This window comes from Erythrolamprus reginae, chromosome 2 (genome assembly GCF_031021105.1).
Source record: "Erythrolamprus reginae isolate rEryReg1 chromosome 2, rEryReg1.hap1, whole genome shotgun sequence".
In the NCBI taxonomy this organism is placed as follows: domain Eukaryota; kingdom Metazoa; phylum Chordata; class Lepidosauria; order Squamata; family Dipsadidae; genus Erythrolamprus; species Erythrolamprus reginae.
The window spans coordinates 265,370,557-265,388,566 of record NC_091951.1 but is presented as its reverse complement, the minus strand read 5'-3'; the positions used below and the strand labels follow the sequence as shown (position 1 = coordinate 265,388,566).

At 38.9% G+C, this 18,010-nt stretch overlaps 1 pseudogene; it reads left to right on the top strand.

Annotated features, from left to right (window-relative positions):
• Positions 1-5,970: 5,970 nt before the first annotated feature.
• LOC139159580 (histone deacetylase 9-like) lies at positions 5,971-7,304 on the top strand (annotated as a pseudogene).
• Positions 7,305-18,010: the final 10,706 nt, after the last annotated feature.

Genomic DNA, 18,010 nt, shown 5'->3' with positions numbered 1-18,010 from the left:
CATGGCACTGGACCAGAATATCTCCGAGACCGCCTTCTGCCGCACGAATCCCAGCGACCAATTAGGTCCCACAGAGTGGGCCTTCTCCGGGTCCCGTCAACTAAACAATGTTGGTTGGTGGGCCCCAGGGGAAGAGCCTTCTCTGTGGCGGCCCTGACTCTCTGGAACCAACCCCCCCCCCAGAGATTAGAACTGCCCCTACTCTCCCTGCCTTCCGTAAACTCCTTAAAACCCACCTTTGCCGTCAGGCATGGGGGAACTGAAACACTTCCCCCGGGCATGTTCAATTTATGCATGGTATGTTTGTGTGTGTGTTTGTTAGTAAAAGGGGTTCTTTTTAAATCTTTTTAAATATTTTAAATCTATTTGGATTTGTCAGGATTTGCTGTATCTTGCTGTGAGCCACCCCGAGTCTGTGGAGAGGGGCGGCATACAAATCTAAATAATAAATAAATAAATACATTTATAGTAGAGGACCTATTAAAATTGACCCAAAATTAATCAAAGTGATTGAAAGATTTTGTGAAGTAAAAGGATTGAAAATTAATAAAAGTAAAACCCAAATTATAACTAAAGGTCTTACTAAAAAACAAATACAGCAATTGCAAGAAATTATTAATATGAACCCAACTAAGAAAGTAAAATACCTAGAGATTTGGATCACTGCAAAATGTACAATAAAAGATGATTACACCAAATTAATGCTAGAAATTAAAAAAGAATTAGAAATATGGAAAAAATGCATTTATTGTTATTGGAAAGAATTGCTTCAATTAAAATGAATGTCCTGCCAAGGTTATTATTTCTTTTTCAGATGATCCCAATCAATACAGGCCAACAATTCTTCATAGAAATCACATTAATTATAACAAAGTATGCTTAGCGAGGTAAATTTTTTTGAATAAAATCTAGAATAAGGCAAAGTTCACTACAGGATATAAAGAAAAGAGGAGGATTAAGTCTACCAAAGTTGGAAGGACACAACCTCCCACTTGGGTGGCACATCTGGTATGATAAATACAAGACTCACTCATATAATAAAACACATATTAAGAAATTCACTTCTACAAATTTGGTTAGATATTTAAAAATTCCACTATCAGACAACATCAGATTGGATATCCCTGGTAGTATCAATTTATCATCCCCATTTATTACAATCAGAAATAATAATTAAATATAAAGCCTTGTGAGATAAACAATTGAATCTAAGATCTAGGGAAGAATTGAATGAAAGGTATAATACTTGACTGGTGGACTTATGTCTAAGTACATGACAAATTTCAAAAAGATAAAATGAGAGCCACTTCCAAAAGAGAAATAATGACTTCAACAGGACACTTATGAATACTTAAAGAAAACTAATTGGCAAAATATATACATTTTTGATCAGATACAAAACAGAAGGGGAGATTAAGGGGCCTAGATAGCTTGCCTTTGTCATGGTCAGATCATTTTATGCTAGGGCTGGATTTTAAGGCTCCAATCCTCCCCCGCAGTGAAGTGGAACCGATTAGGAGGTTCCGCCCAGGGCCGCCATCAGGAATTTTGGGGCCCCATACAGCCTAAGTGTCTGCCCCCCCCCCCCCCCGCCATTTTAAAACTACTTTTTTAAAGTTTTTAAGAAGATGTTAGATAATCATCTGAAAATAGCTGTAAATAAAACCCGATGTTCCCAGAATTAACTTTATTCATAAGATTATGATAGCAACAACTTGACCTTAGTTTTACTGGAACTATAGAATAATCATATAATAACTGCTGATGTTACAGGCCGTATAACTATATAAAGAAGGAACTGTGAGGATAACAGTTCAAAAGGGACGGGGGTGGTGTTTGTTATGTTGTGTTGTTTTGTTGCTTGTCTTATAAAATGCAAATACAAAATTTAAACAAACAAATAAGTATATTTTAAAATGATAGATTATGTACTATCTTATTTTTTTAATGTTTACATAATAACTACTTTTTTTAAAAAAAATCACCTGTCTGAAGTAGTGTAGGATTCCTGTCTAAGCAGGGGGTTGGACTAGAAGACCTCCAAGGTGCCTTCCCACTGTTATTCTATTCTAATTATCCAGGGGGTTGTGTAGTTATCAGTGGTATTAAAATAGGAGCTGTTAAAAAAAAACCAAATACAATTTCATATTGCTTCACATCTCAATATCCTTTTCGATCTAGTTTTTACGCCCATCGGTGAACGCAGGTCTGAATGAGCCCGTGGTATCCAAGTTAATTTCAAAGTACACTGCTCAAAAAAAGTGAAGGGAACACTTAAACAACACAATATAAACTCCAAGTTGTCAATCAGCGTTGCTTCCTAAGTGGACAGTTTGATTTCACAGAAGTTTGATTTACTGTGTTGTTTAAGTGTTTCCTTTATTTTTTTGAACAGTGTAGATCAGGGGTCCCCAAACTTTTTACACAGGGGGCCAATTCACTGTCCCTCAGACTGTTGGAGGGCCGGACTATTAAAAAAATGTGTGAACAAATCCCTATGCACACTGCACATACCTTATTTAAAGTAAAAAACAAAATGGGAACAAATACAATATTTAATATTTATTCTTCCTCTTTCTCTCTCTCTCCCTTTCTCTCTGTCCTTCTGTCTTTCTAATTCTCTCTCTCTCTTTCTCTCTGTCCTCTCTTTCTCTTTCTCTCTTTCTCTCTTTCTCTCTTTTCTCTCTTTCTCTCACTCACTCACTCTCTTTGTATCTCTCCCTCTTTCTCTCTCCCTCTCTCTGTCTCCTCCTTTCTCTCTCTCTCTCCCTTTCTATCTCTCTTCTTCCTTTCTCTCTCCCTCTCTATCTTTTCCTCTTTCTCTCTCCCCTCTCTCTTTCTTTCTCTCTCACTTCTCTTTCCCTCACTCACTCTTTCTATCTCTCCCTCTTTCTCTCTACCTTTCTTTCTCTTTCTCTCTCTCCCTTTCTCTGTCCCTCTCTTTCTTTCTCTCTGTTCTTCTCTTTCTTTCTCTCTGTCCCTCTTTCTCTCTGTCCCTCTCTTTCTCTCTGTCCCTCTCTTTCTTTCTCTCTGTCCCTCTCTTTCTTTCTCTCTGTCCCTCTTTCTTTCTCTCTGCCCCTCTTTCTTTCTTTCTCTCTCTTATCTCTCCTTCTCTCACTCACTCTTTTTATATCTCTCTCTTTCTCTCTCTCCTTCTCTATCTCTCCCTCTTTCTCTCTCCCCTTTTCTATCTCTACTCTTCCTTTCTCTCTCTTCCTTTCTCTCTCTTTCTCTCTCCTTTATTTTTTTTCTCTCTCTCTTTCTCTCATGCACCACAACAGTAGCAGAGAGAGAAAGAGAGAGGTAGAGATTGGGCGCGTTACCGGGTGGTGGAGGCAGTGTGGGGCCAGACGCTGGGTGCCGGGGACGTGGGGGGAGGGCAAAGGGGTGGACATGGCTGCTGCTTCTCAGCTGCAGAGCCGAACGGGGGCGGAGATCAACAGCGGAGTCCGGCGCTGGGGCCATGCGGGACCGCTTATCCAGGCGGGCGTGGACCGGCAAGCCGCCCTCCGCTGTCTCTCTTTCTCTCTCATACACCACGCCAGCAACAGAGAGAGAAAGAGAGAGAGCGGAGGGTGGCTTGCCGGTCCACGCCCACCTGGATAAGCGGTCACTCAAATCTTGTGAGCTGCGGTGGGCTGGTTAAAAGACCTCGTTGGGCAGATTACACTGTAGATAGCAGGAGGTCTCCAATCTTGGCGACTTTAAGACTTGCCGACTTCAACTTCTAGAGTTCCTCAGCCAGCACATGGCCCCAAAAAAGGCGCCCAGCCGCAATAGCGCCCACGTGTACTCCAAGCGGCGGCGGTGGAGGGGGTGGGAGGGGGCGGGGCGGGAGAAAGCCGAGAAGAGGGGGCGGGGTTGTCTATCAAAGCAGAGGAAGGCGGAGCTTGGCAAGTCGGAGCGACGGAAGCGACAGCCAATTAGGGGGCCCTGCCCCAAATGTGTCAACTTCGGAGAGCAGTTCTGCTAGGCGAAGTTGCCACTGGCGGCGGCAGGGATTTCAGTGGGAGCGATGGAAGCCAGTGAGTGGGGTAAAGGCAGGCAGCTGGCAAAAGAGGGAGGGTACAGACTGGGCATGTGCAAGGAGCCGCTGACTGCGGGCCCCAATTTGCCCGGGCCCGGTACGGCACTCCCAGTAGTACCAGTCTATCGGCGGCCCTGGTTCCACCCCAGACACTTGATAGACCAGAGGGCTTTCAGAGGGTGCTTGGGGTTTTCCCAGAATCGCTTGTACCCAGTTCGGCAGAGTCTCTTGCTGCAACCTGGAATATGGTGATGGAGGAGGCTCTAGACCAAATTATGCCTTTGCGACCCCTCTGTAGCAGTAGACCCTGAAGATCTCCTTGGTTCACCGAGGAACTCTGGGGGATGAAATGCCAGAAGAGATGTCTAAAGAAGTTTGGGTATAGTTTGTGTTTGAATAAAGTTTGTATTCAATAAAATTATTTTTTGCACAGATGTTTTCTAAGAGCTTCTGTTGGAGAAAGAGGAGGTGTCCAGGGCATCATCCCAAATAAAATTTCCTCAACCTTATTGCGATTGGTCAAGTAATAAAAAAAAATTACATTACAGTTTGTGGGGGCTTCTGTGTCTCTTGGTTATTAAAATGAAGCAGGACAAGGTTGCTATGAATATTTTAACAGGTGTCTTTCAATAAAAAATTAAAGAGGAAATGGGCACTTGGTAGAAAGGAATTGTTTTAATGGCAGTCCATTAAAAACATGGACAGTTTGAACTCTACTAGAACTCTAGATCTCAACATTATGAAGGCAATGCAAGCTAAGTGGAGATCATGGCAACTTATAAAACCTTGTCTTTTGAATCACTTTGTCACCTACCCTAGAATGCTGCTTCTCTTCTCTCTAGATAGAGCTACTTGTAGGGAACTCTTCAGTTTCAAATTCTGAGATATAAGATAAAAAATAACCCATTTCGTATTAAATTGGAGTCTGTGATGCCATATACATGATAAATAATTTCCTGTTGACTAAAAACTCTGGGAGTTGCAATCCAGTAGGACAAATGGTTTTGGAATAGATTGGCATACTTTATATAAACTATAAAAAGCTTGTTTTTTATGTATCTGTTCTAAAACAGAGTGACAGGCTACTTGCGTGCTGAAGTTAATTTTAGAGTCATTTTTCTGAATTGATTTTCCTAAACTGAATGTTAATTCATCAAATGGTTTTATAGAGATACATTTGTATATAAGATGGAAAGAAAATCTGAAAAACGTCCTAGCCCCCTGTGTTATAGCAGTTCACTGCTACTTTGCCTGGATTTATAAATTAATAAACCAACTGTCAACTTTTGAAAAGCTGAGATATCCAGGTGTATTTTCATATAAAAATCTGTGTGTGTCCCGAGTTCTAATCCAGTCAATTGTTGTACTGTGCACCTGGCCAGGCAAAAATATTATTTTTTGCAGAGTTGGTTCCATGGAGCCTAAATGCATGTTCCCTCCCAAACTGTCACCTTTTGAAAAGCTGAGATATCCAGGTGTATTTTCATGGAAAAATTTGTGCAGGTTTTTTTACGTAAATGGACGTTGCAGCGGTACTGCAAGCAAAAGGAGGTGGGGAATCCCATGCTGGGACTCTGGGGGCGGGGCTTTGATGTCACAGAGACTCCTTCCTTGCGCATGGCTTTATTTCCAGAAGAGTTCGGGTTCGGTGAACTCACCTGGACTTCACGCAAAGTTCGGCCGAACTCGCCGAATCCGAACTTCGTTGGGTTCGCCCATCACTATTTAAAAGTAAAGATTAAGTTCTCAAAGAGATGGGGGTGGGTGGGTGGTACTTAGTTGTTTTTGTTATGCCTTTGGGTTTTTTTTGTTTGTTTTCCTTTTTTTGGTATGTTCTTAAATGTAGACAGAATAATGATCAAAATGAAACTATGCAATGATTGAGAGAATGTCTTTTTTTAAATGTGCATAGATTTAATAAAAATTATTTCTTGAGAAACAGAATGATGACACCCTTGATGCAGGAAAAGCAGTTGCAACAGGGATTAATCCTGATTCCATATCAGCAGCAGATTCAGAAGCAGCTTTTGATAGAATTTCAGAAAAAACATGAGAACCTGACACGACAGTACCAAGCACAGTTCCAAGAGCATGTAAAGTTGCAAAAGGAACTCTTAGCCATTAAGCATCAACAGGAACTTATTGAAAAAGAACAGAAACTTGAACAACAGAGGGAAGAACAGGAGAACCCTTCTGCCAATCCAAAGCTAAGAAAGAGCAGTGGCCAGCACTGAATTGAAGCAGAAACTTCAAGGGTTCCTGTTGAGTAAATCAGTGGCAAAAGACTCAATATCAAATGGAAACAATCATTCCACTAGCTGGCGCCCCAAGCTCTAGCACAAGGCTTCTCATCATGCCTCACTAGATCAAGCTTCTCCTCCCCTTTGCGGGACATCTTCATATAAATGCAGTTTTCCAGGGGCACAAGATGCCAAGGATGACTTTCCACTTGGTGAAACTGGTTATGTGGAGAGTGAAGGAGATCATCTTGAGGAAAAGGTAGTGTTTGGAAGAGATTCAGTCTCCGAACCTAATTTGAAAGTTCGCTCCAAGTTAAAACAAAAAGTAACAGAAAGAAGAAGAGGCCCTTTACTCAGAAGAAAGGATCTGCTCATTGAAGAAAAGATCTGCTACCATCAGATGGTAGCAGTTCTAAAGGATCAGGCCCAAGTTCACTATGTAGTTGTCCTACAAGAAATACAGAGACTGAAACATCAGTATTGCTTTTGAATTCCACAGCCAAGATTTGACAACACTGTATTATCATCAATGAAGAATCAATGAACTTTTTGAATATCTATGCATCTCCTTCTTTATCTAACATTACTTTAGGACTTCTGGCAGTATATCCCCCACTCACAGTATCGTCACCATTTGCAGAAAAACAAAAGAATGGGATGCAATCAATCAAGCAGGGAATAGCCATGTGTCTAATCAACCCAGGCGGACTATCAGTTCACTTGCAAGTCCTCAGCCCATTGTTCCAGAAGGAAAGCTAAACTATAGCCATCAGGCTATCTTGCAACATTTGCTATTGAAGGAGAAAATGAGGCAGCAAAAACTTCTATCCACAAATATGGGGCATCTTCATCCACAGTCACTATTGGCAACCAATGAAATTGTCTCACCTGGCCTAAGAGCTGCACATAAGTTACCTCAACATAGACCACTAAACAGAACCCGGTCTGCTCCCCTGCCTCAGAGTACGTTGGCTTAACTTGTCATTCAACAACAGCATCAACCATCGGAGGGACCATCAGAACGGAGGCTGTTATGAAAGTCTGGAGCCAGAGGGACTTTTGTGAGGTTACGAAAAATGCAAAGTGCTGATAATCAGAGATGCTGCCCGGGGAGGACAGCGCACATTGGAGGGTGACTGGAGAGACTGATAGGAGCCAGGAGGGACATAAATTAGGGAGGTCCAAGTTAATAACAGCCAAACCATATGGACATGGACTGGGGGTGCTGGTCAGGGGTTGTGGCCAGCATTTCAGTGGTTATTTTTGCCCAGAGACTTGGACATTTGGTCAGTTGGTCACTCATACTGGACTCTTCAAGAATTTAATTATTTCAGAGTCTGGCGCCAGGTGCTTGGGGTTATACCAGATACACTTGTCCACAGTTTGGCAGAGTCTCTTGCTCTGGCCTGGAATAAGGCTGCGATGGAGGCCCTTGACCGGATTGCACCGCTGCGACCTCTCCATGGCGCTAGACCCTGTATAGCTCCTTCTGTTTTTACACTCTTCTCCAGTAGTATCAGGAAATTTATCAGGTCTAGTGAGCTAACTAGAAAGGTTCATGGGCTGACAGAGATAATGACTAAATAATGACTGCTCTAACCAGAAGAGTTCCCAGAAGCAAACTTGTAGTCATAAATCACACCCTTAATTATATTGGTTAAAACAGGAGCTTCAGATGAAAAACAATGGGATTGATCTGCACAAAGACTGAAAATGGGCCTGTAAGCTCCATATCAAGCTTTTTGGATTTTCATGAGTAGGAAAGGATTCTTTTAAAGTATTTTTTTATTATTTTTCTCCACCACTCCATTTGTACGTCAATACACACACACCTTGAAGTATACATATTTATGCATTTTAGTTCAATCAACCAAAAGCCAGTATCTTATTTTGCTCCTATTTTCAACTCTTTTTCATCAGTCTGTTTTTCTTCTTTTTGTTACATCCCCTCCCTCTATCTCCATAATATCTTCTTTCTATCTTCTTACTCCTTTCTCTCCCCCTTTCTTTCTTTCCACTCCTTCTCCTCTCCCTACACCTTTCTACTTCCTCTTCTTCCCTCCTTGCCCTTTTTCTCCAAGTGCTTCTTATCCTAGCTCATCTCATATTTAACAGATTGATAATATATTACAGATTCTTAGACTGGCAATGCTTTTTCTAAGATTATATTTTTTATCATTTCTATATAAATAACTCTTTGGGTATATTTTAATAATGGTGCTTCTTAACCTAGTTTTGTCTCTCGAGTCTACCGCAAATTAATTTCATTTTTAAAATTCCAAATTAACTACATCTCATTCCACTTGCCAGAATACTTCTAATGTGCTTGCATTGCCTAGTAAGCCCATCAGTGCAGGACAGGGGAAAAACAAAGAGCACCTTGCCCAGGAGATGGCCCTGAGCAAGTTGTAGCTTCAGTTTCATCAACCATGAAACAGATCTCAGAACTGCTGCAATATTCTGAAGTATTTTCTGTAACTTAATGGAGACAAAAGGAATGGGGGGGAGCAAGATTAAACCATCAGAAATGATGCAGCATATGGACCACTTGCAGTTCAAAATTTACTTTTTTGCTTCAACAATCATTTGGTTCAGCTCTTTCAAGGGTCTATTGTCTGTCTATTAAAATAATGGTGTAATCTCTTGACAGCTTTCCTAATGGGTTTGCAACTACTTTTCAATCTCTAAGTAATTCAGTTCGTTCTCCTTTCTACTTAATCCAAGGCATCTTGACAAAATAAGTGAATGAATGCCTAAAGGTCCAGTGAACACTGTGTAGAAATGAAAAAAAAAGCACTTTGTTAAGTTGTTTACAAATATTGAGCAGTAAAGGAAATTGGAAACATTACATAAACAAAACAAACCTGAGAAAGTGAAATTTGCATAGTGTTAGACTTCAACTGAAGAAGGGAAGGATTTGAGAAGGGCAACTGCTTCTGCTCCCAAAAAACTAAATTGATCTTCCAGAGTGGTTGGAAGAGATAGGATGGGACTTCCATCCACTTGTGAAAAATATTTTAGTACTCTACCACGTTGCAACTGCTACATCTATGGAAATTCTCAGTCATCCCATTCCCCAGCAGTCAGAACTGAAGAACCTTCTTGGATGAGAAGTGAAATGTTTTCAAAGAAAGAAACCAAGAAACGCCAGAGTTGCCTTTTAGGAAAGGTGTGTTTTTCTGCCATCTAATGGTTGCCTGCAATTTTGCAGCTCAAATATGGCAGCCATAGTTTTAACATTCAGGCTGTTGTGTTAAGGGCTTTAACTATGCACTTTATAGTATAGTTTCCCCCAGAAAGACATTTCCCTCTTCAGTGAATCCTATTTAGTTATCCTAACATTCAATGTATATCTACCATTGAACATTGCTTGCCTGGTATTAAGCAAATCAGACAATTAGAGGCTACATTTGTGAACAAATTACACATGCCTTTCATGTGCATTTTTCTTTTTATCAACTTCTACTCTTGGGTAGGCCCCAGATTATCAGATCAAAAATTAACATTGCCAATATGGAGTTAATATTGAACCATGATTAAACTGTTGGTAGGCCCGAGGGAAAACTAGTAACTAATAGCACAGATAACAATGATGCTTATTAGAATTCATTATACTTGTAAAGGAAAAGGCACCCTCAGTGTTAAACCTGAGATACTTTCAGTTGGGAAGTAAGCCACAGATAAGGGTCAACAATGGTGGTAAATCAAACTGTGTTTGGCTAAATATAGGGAATTTTTTCCCCAAGCTGAGGCAGGTGAGAAAAAGCCACTGGTCAACTCCAGGCTCCAAAAAAATATAAAAAAAATATTCAAATAAAAAATAGTGTTTCCACATATCTGCTAAACCCCCAAAATATCTAACAGACTCCTTATTAACCCCACTTTTAACTTTGCCTGAGGTAACTGTATTGCCCTTCCAACTCCCACACCAAAGACAAATAAAACTTTTCCCACCCCAAACCCTCACCAAGCCTTCTTTTATTGTCTTTCAGGGATCATGTCACTGCGCTCTTCAAGCTGGCTTTTGATTTGACAGGCAGCTGCTCCCTATTAAGTGGTAAATGTAATGGCTTGATTCACATCATACATTGAAGCAAGCTAAGCAACCAGTGAGATCCAGATAAAATGTTAGGGTCATATATTTTTGGGTAAATGTAGTTCACTACATCATGTGAACTCAGGTACTATCCCACACAGGGAAATGGTATTGGAGTGGAATTGATCTTATGGGCAATCCCTAAAAAGCGTAATTCTATCATTCTCATGGCACTAAATTTGCAGGATTCTTAAAATTTAGATCCTGATGCAACAGTACCTAAAATGGCAGTTCAAATCCTGCTGCAAGTTCCAGGGTCACTGTTTTTGAATATTTCACATGAAGAAATAATATCCCTGAGAACAGTATCATGAAATTTGCCTGTGGAGATTTCAACATAGAAATGCTATGGAGTTTTTGAGGGCCTCTTTTACCAGATTCACCAGCAGTAAGACTTAAAGCAATAGTGAATGGTCTCCCTGTTTTGTTGACCTCTAGAACCATTTATTTCTTTATTTTTATTTTTGAAAATGAAAGGTAATTTATTACTGCCCTTGAACATGTAAGTTTTTTCATTCAGAGCCTTTCTTCACTTAATCTAACTATGGCATAAGCCTGCCCTAGTAACATATTTTTTTATGACAATTAACCAGTAGAACAGTTAGTCTTCAGACATTGTTAGTGTTCCTCCACTGGAGGTTTTTAAAGAGAGACTAGTCTTGATTTGTCTTGAATTGTATATGGTCTGTTATTCTGTATTCTGCTTCAGTTTCAAATCTAACCATGATGAGACCTAAGTCATTCCTGTGTTAATTTGACATTTCTGAAGTAGCCTGAAATATTTGTATCATTGGTAGGGCCTGGAAGGGGAAAATGATGGAACGCTGCAAAAACTGTAACTTATATACTTTTGTCAGAGTTTGGGATGCAAGTATATAAAGGTATATAGCCTGTTAGATGTGCATATATTGTCACTTAGATTTAATCACTATGGATTATGGACCTCTGTGCGCCAAGATTCATAATATTAGTTAGCTTTTTTCAACCATTATTTTGGAGGACTCAGGTAATTAAGGTGACCCAAAACAGACAAGGCAGGAAGACTAGGAAATGGCAATGTCACACCAAATCAAGGTTAAAGAGCACAGAGGTTACTAGCAGAGAGGTTTATTAGATATTCAATTTGTGCCACCAGCTCAAGAGAAATTAAATGTTTCTTTACTTTGTCTATACAAAAGATAAATAAATCACATGTGTGCCCCCCCCCCTCCACATTTTTGGTCAGGGGAAGAGCAGTCTATGTTGTAATTATGATGAGCTTTCCAACTATATCTCTGGGCCAACTATTTATTCTGCATTTATAAGCTTTTTTTCAAGCAATGACCAAACGTTGCTACCAGCTAGTATAGTTACACAAGTGGAGAAACAATAGACATACATTCTAAAGAATAGCTGTGTACCAAAAAACCCCCCAACATTGTGTTGAGATCAAAAGGTAATCAGAGTTTACTACAATGTGATTTCCCCCACCCAAGCTCAGTAGAGGGCAGCATTGCAAAAATATCACATTTGCTCTGTTGCAAATGAGTTGCAACCAAGCAAGAAAAGAAGGGAGAGAAAAAGAAATAGAGCACTCAACTTATCACAATTGCGACCAGAATTTCCTTTGCTAAGCTTTCAAGTAAACCACACTATTTTATAACTCTTTTTGTCATGGTTAAGTAAATCACTGCACTTATGTGAATCACATGTTTTTTTAAAAACAAAAGCAAAAACAAAAACAAATCAAAACTTCATTGACTTTGCTGGTCAAAAAGAGATTGGGAAGGTCAAAAAATAGCAATCACATGACTTAATGAATACAAGCTGGTTGCCAAATGCCCAAATTTTGATGTGAGCATGGAGATGCTATGATGGTTATTAAATACAAGGACTCAAATATAAGCCACCTTTTTAGTGCTGTTGTAACTTCAAATCATCACTAAATGAATGTTTGTAAATCAAGGACTACTTGTGCAAAACAATTGAAACTTCAATTGACCTGGTCCATACCTGGTTGCAAAGTGAAGTAGTCTCTATATGAAGTAGTCTCTACACTTTAGCTTTATAGTTACTTTTCAAAAGGTTAACCTATATCCCCCAAAGTTTAATCTTTTTTCCATTTTGATATTTGCTGATACTCCCCAAGTAAACGAATGCCTATGCTCTTGGTATGAAAGACAGAATCTTCTTAAATACAGAATTTCAGTGAATTACTCTGTATAGATACAATGTCATTTATTTCATTAAATACAGTAAAGCTTTTAATTCACCATTACTGTCATAGGTTATGAAATGTAATAGATGCAGGGCTTATTAGCAAATCACTTCAAGAAGGCAACATACACAAATTACTAGATTTATTCTTCATAATAAGCTATTCCTATAATAGCAGAGGCAATAATTCACATCACTTGTATTGAAAGAATTCTACATTGAAGTTAAAAAAACCCCATGGTGGACCATTAAGCTCCATTTTTTCTGCCTAGCTGGGATTTCTATCAATTAAATAATTTTCCTGTCAATCATGAATGTTTCAGTTGACCTGGCACAAGCCATATTCAAAATTGATTTTTGTAGTTACTTCCAGGATTCTTTTTAAAATTGTTTTTCCTATTTTCTTCAGTCAAAACAGGATGAATAAAATGACCTACCCACATCTCATAAATTGCTCTGATTTCAGTGGGACTTCCATCCACTTGTGAAAAATATTTCAGTACTCCTCCACGTTGCAGCTGCTACATCTATGGAAATTCTCAGTCATCCCATTCCCCAACAGAAGAAGCTTTTGGATGAGAAGTAAAATGTTTTCAAAGAAAGAAACCAAGAAACACCAAAGTTGCCTTTTAGGAAAAAGTGTGTTTTTCTGCCATCTAATGGTTGCCTGCATTTTTGCAGCTCAAATATGGTAGCCCTAGTTTTAACATTCAGGCTGTTGTGTTAAGGGCTTTAACTATGTACTTTGTAATATAGTTTCCCCCAGGAAGACATTTCCATCTTCAGTGAATGCTATTTAGTTATCCTAACATTCAACGTATATCTCTTTGAACATTGCTTGCCTGCTATTAAGCAAATCAGACAATTAGAGGCTACATCTGTGAACAAATTACACATGCCTTTCATGTGCATTTTTCTTTTTATCAACTTCTACTCTTGGGTAGTCCCCAGATTATCAGATCAAAAATTAACATTGCCAATATGGAGTTAATATTGAACCATGATTAAATTGTTGGTAGACCCACATGGAGGGAAAACTAGTAACTAATAGCACTGATAACCCTGATGCTTATTAAAATTCATTATGGTTGTAAAGGAAAAGGCACCCTCAGGGTTAAACCTGGGATACTTTCAGTTCTGAAGTAAGCCACAGTTAAGGTTCAACAATGGTGGTAAATCAAGTATGTTGCCTTCACTATCCCTTTCCTATAAACTAGCTTCTCTCTTCCACAAACCAGGAAAGATTTAAATGGGAAATTCTAACTCAAAACTGTGTTTGGCTAAATATAGAGGAACTTTTCCACCCAAGCTGGGGCAGGTGAGAAACAGCCACTGGTCAACTCCAAGCTCCAAAAAAGTAAAACAAAATAAAATAAAGTTTATTAAAATAAAAAACATTGTGTTTCCACATACCTGCTAAAACCACAAAATATCTTAACAGACTCTTCATTGACCCCAATTTTAAGTTTGCCTGAGGTAACGGTATTGCCCCTTCCAACTCCAACACAAAAGACAAATAAAACTTTTCCCACTCCAAACCCTCACCAAGCCTTCTCTTTTATTGGCTTTCAGGGATCATGTGACTCTCTGAGCTCATCAAGCTGGCTTTTGATTTGACAGGCAGCTGCTCCCTATTAAGTGGTAAACATAATGGCTTGATTCACATCATACATTGAAGCAAGTTAAGCACCCCGTGAGATCCAGATAAAATGTTAGCGTCATATATTTTTGGCTATATGTAGTTCACTACATCATGTGAACTCAGGTAGTAACCCACACAGGGAAATGGTATTGGAGTGGAATTGATTTTATGGGCAATCCCTAAAAAGCGTAATTCTATCATTCTCATGGCACTAAATTTGCAGGATTCTTAAAATTCAGATCCTGATGCAACAGTACCTAAAATGGCAGTTCAAATCCTGCTGCAAGTTCCAGGGTCACTGTTTTGAATATTTTGCATGAAGAAATAATATCCCTGAGAACAGTATTACGAAATTTGCCTGTGGAGATTTCAACATAGAAATGCTATGGAGTTTTTGAGGGCCACCTTTACTTCTGATTCACCAGCAGTAAGAGATAAAGCAATAGTGAATGGTCTTCCTATTTTGTAGAAAGGTATGAATATTCACCAACTTAATCAATCTTGGCCAGTAGAATCATTTATTTATTATTTCTGAAAATGAAAGGCAGTTCATTAGTGCCCTTGAACATGTTAATTTTTTTGATACAGAGCGTTTCCTCACTTGATCCAACTATGGCACAAACCATCTTTTTTCTGATGTGTCCTGGTGATGTTTAGGCTTCACGAATGAGGACTAAGGAGAAATTTCCTAACAATGAGAACCATTTTTTTCTGCCTAGCTGGGATTTCCACCAATTAAATAATTTCCCTGTCAATCATGAATGTTTCAGTTGACCTGGCAGAAGCCATATTCAAAATTGATTTTTGTAGTTGCTTCCAGGATTCTTTTAAAAAAATTTTCCCCCTATTTTCTTCAGTCAAAACAGGATGAATAAAATGACCTATAAACATCAAAATAAATTCCTGATTTCAGTGGGACTTCATTCCATATGTGGAAAATATTTCAGTATCCTGCCACGTTGCAGCTGCTACATCTATGGAAATTCTCAGTCATCCCATTCCCCAACAGAAGAAGCTTTTGGATGAGAAGTGAAATGCCAGAGTTGCCTTTTAGGAAAGGTGTGTTTTTCTGCCATCTAATGGTTGCCTGCAATTTTGCAGCTCAAATATGGTAGCCCTAGTTTTAACATTCAGGCTGTTGTGTTAAGGGCTTTAACTATGCACTTTTCCATCTTCAGTGAATCCTATTTAGTTATCCTAACATTCAATGTATATCTACCTTTGAACATTGCTTGCTTGCTAATAAGCAAATCAGACTATTAGAGGCTACATCTGAGAACAAATTATACATGCCTTTCATGTGCATTTTTCTTTTTATCAACTTCTACTCTTGGGTAGTCCTCAGATTATCAGATCAAAAATTAACATTCCCAATATGGAGTTAATATTGAACCATGATTAAATTGTTGGTAGACCCGGAGGGAAAACTAGTAACTAATAGCACAGATAACCCTGATGCTTATTAGAATTCATTATGGTTGTAAAGGAAAAGGCACCCTCAGGGTTAAACCTGGGATACTTTCAGTTCTGAAGTAAGCCACAGTTAAAGGTCAACAATGGTGGTAAATTCAAGTATGTTGTCATCACTATCCCTTTACTATAAACCAGCTTCTCCCTAGTGTTGCCATCACTATCCCTTTACTATAAACCAGCTTCTCCCTTCCACAAAGCAGGAAAGAATTGAAAGGGAAATTCTCACCCAAAACTGTTTTTGGCTAAATATAAGGGATTTTTTTTTCTGTCAGTGAATTTCAGCCAAGTTGAGGCAGGTGAGAAAAAGCCACTAGTCAACTCCAGGCTCCAAGCAAAAATAAAATTTATTAAAATAAAAATAGTGTTTCCACATATCTGCCAAGCCCCAAAAATATCTAACACACTCTACATTAACCCCATTTTCAACTTTGCCTGATGTAACTATCTTGCCTTTCCAACCCCCACACCAAAGACAAATAAAACTTTTTCCCACTCCAAACCCTCACCAAGTCTTCTCTTTTATTGGCTTTCATGGATCATGTGACTCTCTGAGCTCATCAAGCTGGCTTTTGATTTGACAGGCAGCTCTTCCCTATTAAGTGGTAAACATAATGGCTTGATTCACATCATACATTGAAGCAAGGTAAGCACTGGTATTGATCCAGATAAAATGTTAGGGTCATATATGTTTGGATAAATGTAGGGTAGTTCATTAGGTCATGTGAAGTCAGGTAGTATCCCACACAGGGAAATGGTATTGGAGTGCCTTTCTCCAGGTGGTTGAATGTTATTTTAATACGCCATCTGCATACACACACAAGTTGCATAGCTCGAGCCCTCTGCTGTTGCTTGAAGATGCATGTGTGTAGAAGCATATCAAAAGAACAAATACAGGTATGCTTGAAGTGGAATTGATCTTATGGGCAATCCCTAAAAAGCATAATTCTATCATTCTCATGGCACTAAATTTGTAGGATTCTTAAAATTCAGATCCTGATCCAGCAACATCTGAAAAGTCAGTTCAAATCCTGCTGCAAGTTCCAGGGTCACTGTTTTTGAATATTTTACATGAAGGTGTGAATTACTCAATGCTTCTAAAAGTCACATCAGCAAATTGGCTAAGGATGTTTAAATAAATAAAAATGACTGCTTTTTGAATAGTGCTCCTTAATTCAGATTGCAGGCAAATGGGACCAAACATATTACTCTAGCTCTGAAAGGTCATTTTTCATCTAGATTATATGAGAAAATAAGTCATTTTAAAACTGTCCTTTGGATGGTTCTTGGCCAGAATATTTTAGAACCTGCATTAATAGCTGTATTACAAAGAATTTTAAGGTGAGGCTGATTTTAATTTCCACATGATCTAAAACTGCCACCTTCTGGCAAATCAATGATATTTGCTCTTAAAAGAAACACACACACACAATTTTATTCACAATCAATCAATGTATCTTGTATAGCTCATGATTACAGTATGTAATCATGTATCTTGTATACCTATGATTACAGTATGAATTCATTACTACTACTACTACTACTACTACTACTACTACTACTACTACTACTACAATACAACCATTGGAGACTGTAAGGGACTGTAACTCATCATTCCAAAGTAGCTTCTCTAAGCAAGACTGATTATAAATATCTAGCAGGTATTATCAGTGAGTTGCAATGTTGAGATGATGGAGTAGTGGAAAGGAGACTCCCATTCAAGCATATCTCCAGCATTAGAAACTTACTCATTGACCTTGGGCTGCTCCATTTTCCTTAGCACCTTCTTTAACTTTCAGGATCGTTATTGATGGAGACCAAGGGAGGAATGATAGTTATGGATGCTGCTTTGAGATTTGGATGAAAAGGCAGGCTATAAATCAAATCAATAAAATTTCTATCTATCCCTTTTTGGTAGGATACATAGTGAGTACAACATCTTTGGGTTTGTTTTTTTTCCAAAAACAAACAAACAAATATCTTCATCCTGTAGACCAGTCTTCTCCAATCTCTTTTAGGAAGCAATACTCAGCAAGGTCCATACTGTGTGTGGAAAATTGAAGCCTCTCATTAGAAAACGGCCAGTTCCAGAAAATGTTTTGTAGATAAAGAGCATAATTGGATACATTTCTACTGGGCATCTTAGCATAGGACTGTAGAAAACTCTTTTGGGAACTCAAGTCAAACCTGGTTTCCTTGTCTAATGCATTTGTATTCCACATTTGCCTTCTCAGCATAAATATTGCTGCATAGATACAGGGCAAATGCCCAATTCTTTTGAAAGGATTAAGGATTCCATTTTTAACACCACTTTTTTCTCCTGGATGCTAAAAAGTACA